Genomic DNA, 15,240 nt, shown 5'->3' on the forward strand with positions numbered 1-15,240 from the left:
CAACCATCCGACAGGTGATACAGGAGCAGGTCACCGAGGCTTTGCCGTCTGCCTTTCAGCCGACTGGTGTCACCGCGCCGCTATCATTTGTGGTGCCGTCTGCTGCTCCTCCGGCTCCTGTTGCCGCGCCTCTGACGTATGCGGATTCCGTCATGAAGCCACGTCCTCAACCAGTACTAACCCCTCAACCACCAATTCGACCACCAGCGACGGTGCTTTTCGGGGCGCAGCCACAGTACGCAAATCCTTGGCGCACTGCAGACAACCGCCCGATCTGCTATGCTTGCGGAATTCCGGGTCATGTTGCGCGATTCTGTCGCCGACGCTTCGCGGCGACCACGAATACGCCGAGATAATCAGACTACTCCTTCCGACCTCCCTATCGCACGCAGCCAGAACGAGAGCCTGAAACTTGCGCCCGTGATCACCAGCCCACTTCCGATGCCCAACCTTTTGCTGCTCGTCGGTCCCCCTCACCGCGCCGCCGTTCTCTTTCGCCTATGCGTCGTCGGTACAACACTGGTGAGGCGGAAAACTGACTACCGCAGCTTCTGAGGCACGAGCTGCGCCGTCGTCAACCTAAGTCCTCGCTTGTCCCCCGCCAATGTTATTGAAGTGTTTGTTGACGGTGTACGAACTCTTGCGCTTGTGGACACCGGCGCCGCTATTTCTGTAATGAGCCATACGTTTTGCCGTTCTATCCGTAAAGTGACGACGCCACCTTCAGGATTTTCTCTCCGTACTGCGAGCGCACAATATATTCAACCCGTTGCAGCATGTACGGCCAGGGTGCTCATACAAGACGTGATCTACAGTGTTGAGTTCCTTGTGCTGGCCTCGTGTTCCCATGACCTGATCCTCGGGTGGGATTTTTTGTCCCGTAACCACGCTGTTATCGACTGCGCTCGTGCTCAGGTAGAGTTCGCTGTGTTTCCCGAGACGCCTTCCACCCATGTGGCCGGTCCTGGGGATAGAAAGCTTGTCGTCACCGCCGATATTGACCTGCCACCTCAGAGTGCCGTCATTGTTCCCGTTTCCTGTGCCGCCCTTTCCGACGCCACCGTTCTGATCATGCCATCTGACTTGTTTCGTCGCCGCCACAATACGTCACTGCCTTTTGCCATCCTCGCGCTTCATCAGGAGAATACCGGACTACTTGTTTGCAACCCCAATTCAGGCCCTCTGACTTTGCACCGAAATGAAACGCTTGGCCACGTTCAGCCTGTAGACGCTGCTGTTACCGTACCCCTTGACCCCTCTGTGCCTGAGACTCAGCATCCGCTGAACGCCCTGACCCCTCACCTTGCGTCCGACGCCATGCTTTCGGAATCTTTTCACCGTTCCATCGACAGCGACCTCGATCCGGCTGCACGGACGCAGGTTCTTGCCCTTCTACACGAGTTCCGCACTTCGTTTGACTTACCGCAAGCGTCCCTAGGCCGAACTAATGCGGTTGTTCACACGATTGACACTGGGCCTCACGCTCCTTTGCGACAGCGCCCCTACCGTGTGTCACCTGCGGAACGTCGTGTCATTACGGAGCAGGTTGACGACATGCTTCAGCGCGGAGTCATTACGCCTTCTTGCAGCCCCTGGTCCTCTCCTGTTGTACTGGTCAAAAAGAAAGATGGCTCTATTAGATTCTGTGTGGACTACCGACGCCTCAACAAGATTACTCGCAAAGACGTCTATCCTCTTCCTCGAATAGACGACGCCCTCGATTGCCTTCAAGGTGCCGAATTTTTTTCTTCCCTCGACTTGCGATCGGGATATTGGCAGGTCCCTATGGCGGCGTGTGATCGTCCGAAGACGGCGTTCGTCACACCGGATGGCCTGTATGAATTTACCGTGATGCCTTTCGGACTTTGTAATGCCCCCGCAACATTCGAACGGATGATGGACGGCATTTTACGCGGTCTGAAATGGAAGATATGTCTGTGCTATCTGGATGACGTCGTCGTGTTCTCTCCCGATTTCGCTACACATCTCTCTCGTTTACGCACAATTCTCCGCTGCCTTACAAACGCACGCCTTCAACTCAATCTGAAGAAATGTCACTTTGGGGCTCGCCGGCTAACCATCCTCGGCCACGTCGTCTCCAAAGATGGCGTTCTCCCTGACCCGGAAAAACTACGTGCTGTTGCCGAGTTTCCGAAGCCTTCTACCCTCAAAGAACTTCGAAGCTTTGTCGGCTTGGCCTCCTATTTTCGTCGCTTCGTCCGAAATTTCGCCTCCATCATCGCACCACTTACGAAGCTCCTCGCCGGCCCCAGCGACCTTTCCCACTGGACACCGGCCTGCGACGACGCATTTGCGACACTGCGCCGCCTTCTTACTTCGCCCCCCGTGCTACGCCATTATGACCCTGCTGCGCCAACCGAAATACATACTGACGCCAGTGGTATCGGTCTTGGTGCAGTTCTCGCGCAACGCAAGCCCGGCTTCCCTGAGTATGTTGTGGCCTATGCAAGCCGCGCCCTCACCAAGGCGGAAGCGAATTATTCGGTCACCGAAAAAGAGTGCCTCGCGATTGTATGGGCGTTAGGAAAATTCCGCCCCTATTTGTACGGCAGGCCTTTCGACGTTGTAACCGACCATCATGCCCTGTGCTGGCTGGCTTCCCTCAAAGATCCCTCTGGTCGTCTCGGTCGATGGGCTCTTCGTATTCAAGAATTCGACATTCGCGTAGTTTACCGATCCGGGCGCAAGCATTCTGACGCGGATGCGCTCTCTCCTTCACCCGTCAAATCCGAAGCAGGGCCTCCTTCAGCAATAGACTTTTCCCTGGACGCTCTGACCATCACCGACATGCCTTTGGAACAGCGCAAGGACCCATGGATCGCGTCCCTCTTGAAATTTCTCTGCGCCTCTTCACCCGCTAGCCAACCCCGTGCCCTTCGTCGACAAGCCAAGCATTTCGCAACACGTGATTCACTTTTGTACCGCCGCAACTACCTGGAGGACGGACGTAAATGGCTGCTGGTCATACCCAAGCACTTGCGAGCCGATGTGTGTGCATACTTCCATGCTGATCCGCAACATGCCCATGCTGGCGGGCTGAAAACGTATCAACGGCTCCGCCAATGCTACTACTGGCGTGGGATGTACACATTTGTCCGTAAATATATACGGTCTTGTTCCGCATGTCAACAACGAAAGACGTTTAACCATACACCCGGTCAGCTGCAGCCTTTACCATGTCCTGCCCGCCCTTTTGAACGCACTTGGAATCGACCTTTATGGACCGCTTCCATGCTCTGTTGCTGGCAATCGCTGGATAATTGTCGCAGTGGACTATCTGACGCGATACGCAGAAACCGCTCCACTCCCTGTGGCTGGTGCTCGTGACGTCGCTTCCTTTATATTGCGCCATTTCATACTCCGTCATGGAGCCCCACGGGAACTGCTGAGCGACAGAGGCCGTGTGTTTTTGTCCAACGTGATACAAGAGCTGCTCCGCTCTTGTCGTATTCTTCATCGCACATCAACTGCCTACCATCCTCAAACGAATGGGCTCACGGAACGTTTCAACCGCACGCTCGGTGACATGCTGTCGATGTACATTGATTCTGATCATTCCAATTGGGACGTCGTTCTCCCCTTCGTGACTTATGCGTATAACACCGCGACGCAGTCTACGACGGGCTTTTCACCATTCTTTCTTTTATATGGCCGTGAACCATCCTCCACGCTTGACACAATTTTACCGTACCGCCCGGACGCCTCCGAATTCAGTGCAATTTCTGACGTCGCCCAGCATGCCGAGGAGTGTCGTCAGCTGGCCCGCTCGTTCACGTCCGACAGCCAAGCCCTCCAGAAAGATCGCCGCGACACCGATGAGCATGTGCTGAGTTTTGCCGTTGGATCCCTCGTATGGCTCCGAATACCTTTCAACTCTCCTGGCCTCACCCCCAAGTTTGCTGCCAAGTACCACGGGCCATACCGCGTCATCGAGCGCAGGTCTCCCGTCATTTATGTCATTGAGCTGGTCAACCCCTCCTCGGACAAGCGCCGTCTCGGTCGCGACACGGTCCACGTCAGCCGCCTCAAGCCGCATCACGACCCTCTCATCCTTGCGTCTCAGCCAGGATGGCTCCCCTTCGCCGCCGGGGTTATTGTAGTGAAGAAGAAGAACAGGGAGCAAGCAGTAGTGGGGCGCTCTCATAGATGTAGGGCGCGAGCGCAGATCACGAGCTCTTGGCGTTGAGACCGTTGCTCTCTGGCGACTGAACTGGTTTTTCGCCTACCGCTTGCCGTCAGTAAATCTCCTTATCATACCCAACATTAACGAAAGGCCGCGTTTCTAGCGCGTTTCTAACGCGTTTGTGCTAGCGCGTTACGGCCCGTGTAAGAAGCTGGTGTAAGACGCTGTGGCCTCTCCGCCTTACCTTCAACGCGTTTCGAACGCGCTGCCCAAGGCGGTGGCAAGTCAAGTTCAAGTCGAGGAGCGTTTATGAATACGGGGGGTATACTCTCTCAGCAGTCATGTGATGGCGTCGGCAAACGCGGTGCACGTTCCGGCATGTGTAAATGGCTGCGTAAGACGCTGTGGCCGCTCCCCCTTACTAGAGAGTACTGCACGTCTCTAACGCGTTTGTGCTAGCGTCCCCTTAAGCGGGAGATCCGATGATTCCCTCCGGAGCTTCGCCCACTCATCATTATTCACCCCGTGGATATGCTGTGATTTTTTTCTTTACTTTATTAATTGTTTGGACACGCGCGTGCGTCGGGGCGTGCGCATCCAAAAGGCATTTGGCCGGCCAAGTCCCAATCCGCCTTTTGCATGTCCCGAGTACGCATGCGCTGTACCCTAGCGGCGAGCGCCGAAAACGTTTTGTACGGCGTCGGTGTTCGTGCAGCTGACGACGCACGCGTATGCAGCGTAGCTGTCGAGCACGCGAACTCTTTATTGTCGGCGCTGTGCCGGTCGACGACGCGGTATTTGCGCTGTATTTCGGTACAAACTTCAGCTGTTCACAGCGATGTTCAGTTAACGTCCGGTACATCACAATATTGCCGACACGACACCGATGTCGGTCAGAAGTCGACCTCACGCCGGCGCCAACGCTCGGCCGGCTGTAGTTGTGATACTGTGCCAGTGGGGCATCTATATTGTCGTACAAGTATATGACGAAGAAGGGGCCGACGACGCGACCGACGACAGCGAGTGATCGTAGTGTGATAAGCTTTCGTGCCGACGACGCCGAGAAAACCAATGTGCTGATCGCCGTGCGAGCGGCCGCCGAGTGAGAACGTCGCACCGACAACGTGAATATCGCCGCAAATGCTCTCGTGTATGTATTTATTGACGCTCAAATTGAGTCGAAAGGTACTTCCGACGCTGATATGCACGATTTCCAGCCCTTTACAGCCCAACACATCAAGTTTGAGGTGGTGTCGATCTCGGGCAGGCAGCTTCATTAGGGCTAACACAGCCTACGAGTTCGTCCGCTACCGGCGGACCTGAAATATAGGATAAGCAAGTACGACGAAGGAAACTGCTTATATAGTTCAGTACAGACCTTACCGACTTGAAGTGAACCACTCTTAGCATAGTACGATGCACACACGGGTGGGAAGCGGCGACACGCACAGTGTTAATACCGCGGTACAGGCACCGTTCTTGAACGAAGGCTGTCGGTCGCAGTCGTCGGCGCTTCCATCAACGGAGTGCAACTGCGGAGAGTGTATTTTTATGCTGCCTTAGTAGTTACCGAAAACACAGTTTGCCTCTTATGCTAAAGAGGCAACAAGTGATGGCCCTTTCGATACTGCGTCGTAAGCAACAACACCGCTCGTTGCCACTCGAGTACGGCGGGCATCGGCATTTTCGCGTGCCGGTGCGGCTAGGTGGTCGTTGTCGCCGTTTTCGATGTGCCCGGGACGTTCATGCCTTCTCGTCTCCATGTGATCGCTTCTGATATGTGCATGTGAAGTGGTCATATATACTTTGAACATTTCCTCATTATTTCGTGTGAGCGGTGCACGGTTTGTACTGTACTTGAAGCGAACAGCGAGCGGTGGCCGTACGCGTGCGGATGTAAACAAATGCGCCGTTCTTGCGTTGCATAAATACTCTGGGCGCAGTGTCGCCCCTTCAAAGAGCTATGGCCACTGTGGTCAAGACTCAGCTATAAAAGCAGTTTTTTATCATCCTATTAGCGTACGTTCAGTGCAGGTCTAACAGTGGCAAATGCGTGAACTCGGCTGCTACATACGATACGGCTAACCTCCGCTGAGCGGAATCGACTACAGCTTAAACTTGATGTGGGCGGCTGGCGAGTGCTCACATTCGTGCATTTCAATTTCCGAAGCATGTGTGGACTCATATTCGGTACGAATAAATATGAATAACAGGAATACAAGCGCAGGCGCTGTGTCAATCGCGTTACGGTGCGATGTATTCGTTCAGAGGCACATCGCACGGTGACTGGTTTTGTCGGCGTAGCTGCACGGAATCCCGTCATCATGTTTCGACGACTTGCGGTTGTAAGTCACACCAGAGTCATTGCCGGCCTAGGCATCCTGTCCAACAAGCGGCCACTCGCACAAAACGAAAATTACGACTGACAAATGCACAAACCCCTTTCAGCTCGCTTCTTGCAGCGTGCCTCTGCGTCCCGCGGGGCCCCGACGCCATACATATTGTTTCTCGCGGAGCCCGCTAAGGTGGCGCCACAGCGCAATGCAAAAGGCGGATTGGACCTGCCGTAGGCAGCCTACATGCAAGCGCTGTTTTAGGGTGATGACAGCGTTTGTAAGGTCACTTGCCGCCGCCAGCTAAATTGGAGGGTTAAATCTGGGGCCCAAAATGGCGAAAGACTAGCTGACAGACCACATTTCCCGCAACCCTTGGTGACAGGAAATTAATTAAATTCTTATAATAAACTTAGCCTCAGCAACCAGAGACAAATGGCGAGTCTGAGCGCCGTACATGGCACGTCTACGTTTTAGTTAAACAGACTAGTAAGGACGGTCTTTATTACAGTACACTTCGAAAAACACCCTTTATATATTATGTACAACTGGAAAGCAACGACAATGCTTAATGCAGTTGACATTCTTGGCGTGAGATAATACTACCACGAGCACGCCATCGTGCCTTACAACCTGTTGCTTTATATGTGTCGCATGACATGCAATAGAAAAGTAAGTTTGATGTAATTTCTTTCTACCCATTCTTTAAATCCCCATGGTCCTTCTTGTTTTCATTCATTGCGTCTGATTCGCTTTCTCTGTTTCTCTCACTTTGTTTCTGATGACTCCTGTTTGTATATTTACACTTTGAATTACCTTGTACTTGGTTGCGAACTTTCCTGACCTCTACCTCCATTCTGCGTCCACACTTTTCAGGTACAGATACTTGTACACTGCAGCCAAGCATTTATTTTCATCTATGTTCCTCAGTCTTTCATCAAAAATTGGAGGACGCTTAAGCTTCGTCTTTATGAGTAGAACGCGATAGCGTTATCGGGACCCGTTCGCATCGCATTGTTCGCAACCTGCAAGCAGGCTTCATTCACTGCAACACAGAACGTGGGAAAGCCAGCTTACAAAGACCAAGCCTAACTTCGGATTCACTTTTAAACAGAAATGCTTTGCTGGAAGACGTTTTTCCAGGGGTAATATATGTCGTCCTATATTAAAATGTGAAGGACCTAGGATCTATTTTCATTATTTTATTAATTGTTTGCTATTGCCCCGACGCGCGCGCGTGTCTAAAAGGCATTTGGCCGGCCAAGTCTCAATTTGACCTGTCTAGGATGCCAGCGCCATCTGGGTAAAATTTTCGCAAGTAGGCACCCGAGTGAGCCTGTGTTTTGATGGTAGAGATGCTGGCAAAAGAGGTTTGTGTTTGAGTTTCCTCGTTACAGAATTATGTTTTCTTGTACATTGAAATAACAGTCCGACGTCACTATGTCTGTAGGTTGTGCTTTAGTTGCTTAAGTTACGCGGTCGGGCTGGTTCGGGTTGATTTTCTCCTGCACTAATACCTTGCGGATGCGGTGGTTGCGGATGATTTTTCCCACCACGGACGATGCTGACAACGACGCCGACGCCGGATTTTCTGCGATACGGCACCCTTAACGCTATTGCGTTAAAACTGATTCTGCTCCCTGTATCTCTGACTTCGCAAGAGGCCCTACGCATGTCACCCTGCACTGCCGCATTTGTTGCTTTTTCGTGGTCTTCCAAAGTCAACCTGCCTACCTATCGTTGGTTAACTTCCAACCCCGACAAGACATCCGATTTTAAGCATAGAATGACATTTACAAATGTAAGCACTGGCGCATTGATGGCTTGCTGCTGAATTGACACCAGGCAATTACTCGCCTCTTCATTAAAGATCGTATTTCGTGATTTCTCTCTGCTCAACTTCGGGCCTAGATTTGTCGCTGCGTTGCCACATATATTCACAAGTGTCTGCAGATCTCCCGTATTGTCGGCTAGTAGCACCCTGTCGTCTGCATACATCAGACCATGGGCCTCCTGTCGCACCATTCGTCAATTACGCATGCAGCATAAATAAAGCCTGATTTGCTGTTTTCCAGTCGTCCAGACATCCGATAAGAACATTCCCAGCCATTCTAAGAGTAAAGCCTCCAACTAAGGCTCACCCAGACGCAAGCTGGAACGCCCAATAGGGAGTAGTGTCTTTCTCCGTGGCAGAAACTATATGTAAACATAAACCAATAAAAATATATAATAAATAAAACTCGGTGCTACGACCAACAATAACTTAGTGCATGGCACGAGAAGAGTCCCACAAGTGAAAGATTCATGATCGCAGTAGTCCAAAGAGCCGTTAAATCGAAAGTAAAACATTTATTCAATCAATCGATTTGGATTAGCCAAGAACATACACAAATAAGGAAACAAGAATAAACATACAAGGCGAAGCAGAGCAAAACGCCAACTAGCATCATACGTGGCACACTGTCGTACAACACGCACTGAATACGTCAATTATTAAATGGCTGCATATTCAATATCATGGAGGTTAGGGATTCTTGGCGGACGCATGCAGATTTGTGTTTCCCAATGAAGAAAGCCTGTGTTAACTCACGTGTAGTTTGGTTGGTGCGTTTATACGAGCACAAAATTGCGATCCTGCTTAAGTCTGCTGTACAACCGTATATGTTACAATATGACGCCACAAGCGTGTTAGAAGTTTCTTTTAAATACGCGCATTGATCTTTTTGCCTTGCGTTAATGGCAGTTACTATACATCCGATGTGCAGTTTATTTTACGATAATGGTATTTTGAAAACTACTGCAACTGCACATTGCATATTTGCTTGGCGTGGTGTATTGGGCAAGCCCAAATTGTAACTACTCATAGAAAGTCCACTTGTACATTCACAAGCAATTGTTTTCATACCGTGTTTCTTGAGGAAAAGTATAATTACACAGTGTCTCCCCATAACGTTTTAAGACAATTTGTGCTTTTGTGCGCGTATGAAATGACTTCCAACTTTTTTTTTTTCATTTACCTCTCCGTTCAGCTGTAGGATAAAGTTTATAGCACTTTTTTTTTCTCAAAGCAAGCGTTAGCACAGTGAGCTAATTCCTACTTCAGAAAATGCAACCTTTATCAAACGCGTCAAGTGCGCTCTAAAAGATCTGCCAGTATGATGTGCACACGAATTCCTCATTAAAGACATAGAGTACCGAAAAAGCTAGTTTCGCTTTGTAGTAACCTTGTATTGTCTGAATATATTGGAAGGACTGGCTATGTTGTTCTTGGATCATAATCCCAGCAGACATAACGCGAGTGGAACTTCAGAACAATATCTGAATATCAACTTCAATAATTTACTTTCATTTAATTAACCCTTTCCTTGTTGTGAATTCCTTAAGGATTGTAGGGCACCTTAAGAGCCACAGTGGTGTCGGTTACAGCGCGTTCGGCATCCATATAATCGACATTTATCATTCAATTTCGCAATCAGAAACTCAATATAATGAAAGAGCGTATGATTGAGGAAAACGAGTAAATTGTTTTGATAAGCAAATGTGGCGTTTCGGCAGATGTTTTGATTGAATTGTCGCGTTCTATTTGAGTTCCAACTTGGTGCCTTGGGGAAGCATAATTTACCAGAAGGAAGCGGGAGTGTGCACGTTTGCATCGGGGCCAGAACAGCCATATATTCTTATAGACCAAGGCAACAGCTATTTAATTGCACTGGGAAGGGAGGCGAGCTTGCTAGGCAAACCGCGCACGTGCAGACGCTGGCACTACTTTTCTACCGGCGGGCTCCGCCGGCGAGAGGCCGCCTGTGCAGCGCTCCGGATTATTTGGTGGGCACAAGTACCTGTGCATTGCACACTAAAGGGACTCCGTATTCGCTCATTTCCAAAAAAAAATCACAGCATATCCACGGGGTGAATGATGATGAGTGGGCAAAGCTCCGGAGGGAATCATCGGATCTCCAGCTTAAGGGGACGCTAGCACAAACGCGTTAGAGACGTGCAGTACTCTCTAGTAAGGGGGAGCGGCCACAGCGTCTTACGCAGCCATTTACACATGCCGGAACGTGCACCGCGTTTGCCGACGCCATCACATGACTGCTGAGAGAGTATACCCCCCGTATTCATAAACGCTCCTCGACTTGAACTTGACTTGCCACCGCCTTGGGCAGCGCGTTCGAAACGCGTTGAAGTTAAGGCGGAGAGGCCACAGCGTCTTACACCAGCTTCTTACACGGGCCGTAACGCGCTAGCACAAACACGTTAGAAACGCGCTAGAAACGCGGCCTTTCGTTAATGTTGGGTATTTATTGCCATCGTGGTGCTTGTGTCTATGTGTGCTTCGTGGCGTAGTGGGCTAACGCCGCGCGCTCGGAAGCGAGGGGTCCCTGGTTCGATTCCGCGCTACGGACACAACTTCGGAATTTTTTTTCTCAGACTGGTTACACACTACTACTACGACGAGGGACGAACGGGTGCCGCTTTAAGGAGCTTCGCCCCTAAAATCAATAAATGAAACATCTCTAGCAGTGTTTAGATGACTACGACAAGGGACGCATTGCATCGTATTATTAATGCACCGCACCCATGTGTGCGCTGGGGTCGGGCTAGGACGGCGATACGTGTATAAAATATGCGATACTGTCGCAATCATTTAAATCCGGCTTCTAGGTGCCTGGCGCAGGTGGTCTGCGCTTGGCAAAGGTATTCGTAGGCTCATTCTGAGAACCCGGTCTTTATTCGGACGTGACATTTAATGAGCAGTATCAGTCGTGCGTATGCAAATGTTATTAGCGGCTGTGATGCATTCAGGGATTGCATGAAGATAGTTTTTGTACATACGCGATTTTAAATAGCGGATTACTGAAACAATCATAAGTGGTAGCATTTGTGCATACAGTTATGTTTTTGAGCACTCATAATGTCTGCATTATTTTAGAGGATATCTTGCGCATATATGAGGGTTATGGTGCATCATGTTTATTGTATTTATATACCAGATAAAATGTTCCTGTGGATAACATCAACTCATTTAGAGTCTATGAGCATTCTTCATATATAGTAAACGCACTGTAAAATACCCAAGGGTAAAAGAAAATGAATCTGCGGGTAAATACAGGCCATGCTGTGAGTTCTTAGTTCTCCTCCTTTAACCACGCACCTATTTTCTAGCCACACTTGATGGATTTGCGCTGCCTTTTGTGTAACGAAGCTTAACGAACTCGCCCAAACCACAATCTGTATATATTCCTCTCTTTCTGCCCTATATTCATTTCTTTTTCAAAGTTTTTCTTGCTTCTTTGGAAAGCAATGTCACCTCGAGACTGCAGCTAATATTCGGGGTTGTGGGAGATGCCACCCAGTCTCGGTCACTGCTTTAGCCTACACAACAGTTCTGCCGTGAAAGCAGCGCACGACACTGCGCAGCCCACGAGGTAAGCCCCGAAGTAGAGGAGCAACGGCTGCGCTCCAGGATCCTCGTCTTTCAACCGCGCGATGACACGTCTCCAGTGAGGGACAGCCAGGCCATGCTCCGCTATTGCCAGCAATATCCGGCGATGTTGATATCTGCGTATGCAAGCGGAAAACAATTCTGAGCATCTCCAAAAACGGGAAGCAACCTTGCCAGCTCTTTATCCGATATATCCAGAGACAAACATTATTGCCCCATCCCTCACTTACCGAGCAGCGTGATGAACTTAAGCCTAATATCAGCTAGAAAGATTTTTTTTGTAGGGCAGGTTAGTATTAAACCGTTAAACCGTTACTTCAATTCCTGTCTTCACTCGTAAAGGTCACGCCCTGCGCGTATAACTCATAGATTACTCATTTACCCACACAATAAATGCGTCATGCATCACACTGGCTAAGACATCGCGCATATTTATTTTGGAAGGGTGATGAGCTTTAATGCTTCACATTGGATTGTATTTCCATCATCGTAGCAACACGGTCTGTTGTTATGGTACTCAGATAACTGCGACAAAATGAGAAGCCTTGCGGGCAACTCCCAAAGTCACGTTAGCGTTATATCTGCACAATTGTAGTCGATATGGTCCGCTACGCTACACGAAGCGTCGAAGTTCGCTTTGTCATTAACCAACCGCATTCGGTAATTATACTTCCAGCATCGTTTGTGTGTCTTCCATCATGTGTGCGTGTCTTCACCGTCCCTGGAGAATGTCTTTATTCCGAGTGCACGGAAAATTGACGCGCACTTTGCCGCACATATTCGTACTTACCCTTGTGGTATTTAGAGCAAAATCATTAGCTAAACTTATCTGATTTTGCGCAGGGAAGATCCTTATCTTCGAACTATCTTATTTTTTGGTGAAAACACAATGACCTTCGGGTATTGCCTGTATTTTTAAAAAATTTAACACTACATCAAATTTTAATAATAGGACGCGTGAGACAGTACTACACAGAGTCTCTAACATAGCTCTCGCCACAAAAGAAAGAAGACGTCATCAGAACATCATATCCTCTTACTCCGCACAATATGCACAGATATCATAATAAGAGAAACAACCATACTGATCATTCATGGTGTATTTAAGTGCAGTGCTTATAATTAGGACGAAGAACAATATACACGCAGGATTGGACAGCGCCTGTCCTGCGTGTATATTCATCTCCGTCCTTTGTCCTAATTGTGAGCGCTGAACAGAAGTACACCATGAATGCTTAGTAATTCGCTCAGTTTTCTATCCTCATGCAGTTTATATTGATCACTTTGTCAAATTTTCAAAATATCAAAATGTAACTGATTTCGAGAAGCGAGATTTGATAAGATCACTGCAACTAGCTAGTGCTAGTGCAAAAATGCTAGTGAACAAAGTAAGCGGCCCAAATGATAGCGAGCAAAACCACTCTCACCTAGCGGGATGGAACACATGCATGGTTTCCAGTTGAGTAAATGTGCAAAGACTGTTGCTTGGAGTGAGGCCTAACTGTGACGCTGACGATACGTCTTCGTCACTGCACGTCGACAACGCCAGGTGAGTACCTGCCAGCATTTTCTCGTAACAGCGAAAAATGTCTCCATCAGTGATATGGCTGTTCGGGCAAGTGTTGAAAGACTTGAGGATCATTGGGAACAATGAAGCATGACCTGGCATCATCATATGAGCCATGACGTCTGTCCAAGCTTTAGTCACACACGGAGCGATGGCGCAAGTCTCCAAGTACGGCTGCAGCTCCTCTAGCGTTTGAATTGGAGGCGAGGAAGTAGGAAGGACGCGAATCGCCATGATGCATGTCTGGACGTAATTTACCAAAAAAGCATGCCGAACATCCATGACAACACTGCGAGATGGCGGTAGGCTTGCTCTTGTGCGTTAGGGAATGCATGCGACCGACCGGCAAAGCTACTAACTATAAACAAGAGAAAACCTGGTAAGGGAGTTAGAAACTGTCGCCTACGGTACAGAATGTGGTTGCGGGTATGTACAAACAGGGCGACTATAATAAGCACCACGGCGAGAGCGGAGGCAAACTGCATAAATGACTTCCAAGAATCGATAAAACTCATGCGACTGACGATTTGGAGTGCAGTGAAGAAACACAGACGTAGAGGGGAATAATAGGCGTACGGAAATAGCTCCAGGTCCGCTATAGATGCTGTGCTTATTGGAAATAAAACCATATCGATGGATTGTTGGCAAAGGCTTTCAATTCTTCGGCTTTGGTCATCTTGATGGTGTTGTTCAATGCTCTATAAGCATTCATCATTGCCATTATTTCTGGCTTTGTCCTAATGTCTTCCTGAGCAAAACGGGCAACTTGCGTGACTGCTGTGTATTTCTGGCCTTTAGGATACCTATTGGGAACTCCTGCATAGGGAGCAAAAAGGCTTGACGCTGTGACAATTGCGCGCTGTCGGCACCTCTTGTAACGGTCAACGGAGGCGTTCATTTCTCGCGAGCTAACACTCACCACGTTGCACAACGCATGGGAGAAATTTTTAAGAGTTCGGTTGTGTGACTCCGAAGAAATTATTAACTGGTTCCGTGCGAGTCTCGCGAGCTTCATTATCATTGTTTTAAATACGTGAGGGATGTTTGAGATGAAGGGCAGATATATTACTCTGCCTAAGGCCCAAAAGTCTGCACTGTGTTTCTTCAATATACCACAATCCAGTGCGACATCGCGGCCGTAAAACTCGCATACTAACGCTCAGCGTGCTAACAGGACAAATTTAAGAGCCATTGGCAACTGACTCACTTTGCGATAGAGAAGTTCTACGTCGGAGTTTGAGAGCACCAAGATTGGTCGGTCCTGCATCGCCTTCGACGCCGCCATTGTGCTGATCATATTTCCACGTGCACTTGTTTATCTTTCCCCGGTGACAGCTCTTCACCGGCTCACAAATGTTAACCGTTATCGCACGGCGCAGGACGCGCCTGCATGTATCGGAAGTTTCTCGAACGTTATCGATGCTTCTTTCCGTTGTCTGTATTCACCGACGCTTATGTTATCAGATTGTATGACCGACGCGAATTGTCTAGAACTTTCTGGAAGACACGCGGGCACCAGGGAATAACCTGGAACATTCGATGACTCATGTATAAACGCCAACGCATTTCGCCGCTGATCAGATTTCGACGATCGCCGACTGTGTTCGCCGATTTTTTTGTGCTTCGAGCGCAGCTTGCTTTTGTGGGCACAGGTTCGCCCAATAAAGAATAAGTTTTGTCATACACAGGTTTACTACTGTTTACTTCAGCGTCACTACTACGTGACATCTGGTGGAGGTGCTTTTATGCC

Source organism: Dermacentor silvarum, chromosome 8 (genome assembly GCF_013339745.2).
Source record: "Dermacentor silvarum isolate Dsil-2018 chromosome 8, BIME_Dsil_1.4, whole genome shotgun sequence".
NCBI classification, from domain to species: domain Eukaryota; kingdom Metazoa; phylum Arthropoda; class Arachnida; order Ixodida; family Ixodidae; genus Dermacentor; species Dermacentor silvarum.